The sequence below is a fragment of the Geospiza fortis genome, unplaced genomic scaffold (assembly GCF_000277835.1).
Source record: "Geospiza fortis unplaced genomic scaffold, GeoFor_1.0 scaffold171, whole genome shotgun sequence".
In the NCBI taxonomy this organism is placed as follows: Eukaryota; Metazoa; Chordata; class Aves; order Passeriformes; family Thraupidae; genus Geospiza; species Geospiza fortis.
The window spans coordinates 3,806,574-3,807,716 of NW_005054313.1; the positions used below are offsets into that span (position 1 = coordinate 3,806,574).

Genomic DNA, 1,143 nt, shown 5'->3' on the forward strand with positions numbered 1-1,143 from the left:
CCTGCTGAAGCTGAGCACGGCAGAGCTGTGTGTTACAGAGCACAGGAGAGCAAGGCTGGTGCCTGACAGCACAGCTTGTGCCGTCTGAGGATCCCAAAACTTTTTCTTCATATTTTTTTTCTTCTGACACCCACCCAAATATGGGAATTAATCTCACTAGTGTCCCCTTTCTTGCCACTGTGGAGTGTGGTGAAGTGAGCATATCTGCTTTTGGTGCAGTAACTTCCTGTAGCCCAAACAAGCATTTATGATGTTGGTGTAGTTGCTCTGAGGTGTGAGAGACACTGAAGCATCTCTGAGTTAATGGCAAACCCTTACAGGCTTAGGGAACACAGGATTCAGCCCCAGGTTTTAATACCTTGTGGTCTCCACGTGTTCACATTGTACTGTCTATTCTTAAGAACTGTATATTCTTAAGATACTTATCTGGATCTCCTGGGTGTACCACAGGGGAGGAATCCATGTGCTAGGTTTTTCCGTGACAATTCCTTCATATTCCTTGGCAGTCCCAACTCTGCACACAGTTTGTGTCTTTTTTAGCCTACTTAATGAATCGTTCAGGGATTTTTTATGTTGCTGCAACACATTTAGATAATCACTGAAGAATGCTTTGGTTCCTCCCATGTCTTGTGCTGTCTGTGACTGCATTCCCTGCCCAGGCACTTCCACAGTACACCACATTGTGAATCAGGCTGCAAGAAGCAAAGACATTGCTTTTAAACGAAGAACAAAGAGCCACATTGTTTGGAAAAAGACAATTATGCTCTGACTTATTACTTACTCTCCTGTAACCTGGATGTTGAGGTCAGAGATGCTGCTCTGTACTTCCCAAATGCAGTTTCTTATGTGTGCACACCCCCACAATGTACATATCTTTTATCACAGAAGATGGAGAACAATAACATTCAGAATTTTTGAAGCAATTTGCCACATCAGACATAAAAAATCAGACCAGCTTCATTTCAAAAAGTAGCCATTTTCAGTAAAGAAGCCTGAAGTGACCTGAAACTCCTACAGTGCCACCCTTAGGAAGTTTGGAAAAGGACTGGTTCAAAATATAACAGTGTTTTGTATCTATAGCTGGTTTTGTTTTTACTTTACTACTTCCCATATCTTACCCATGTCTAATATTTAAATGTAAGT

General features: G+C 41.8%; 1 protein-coding gene across 1 annotated transcript in view; it reads left to right on the plus strand.

Moving 5' to 3' along the window:
* The window catches only part of FBN1 (fibrillin 1), a 130,364-nt gene that overhangs the window by 125,323 nt on the left and 3,898 nt on the right, over window positions 1-1,143 (plus strand).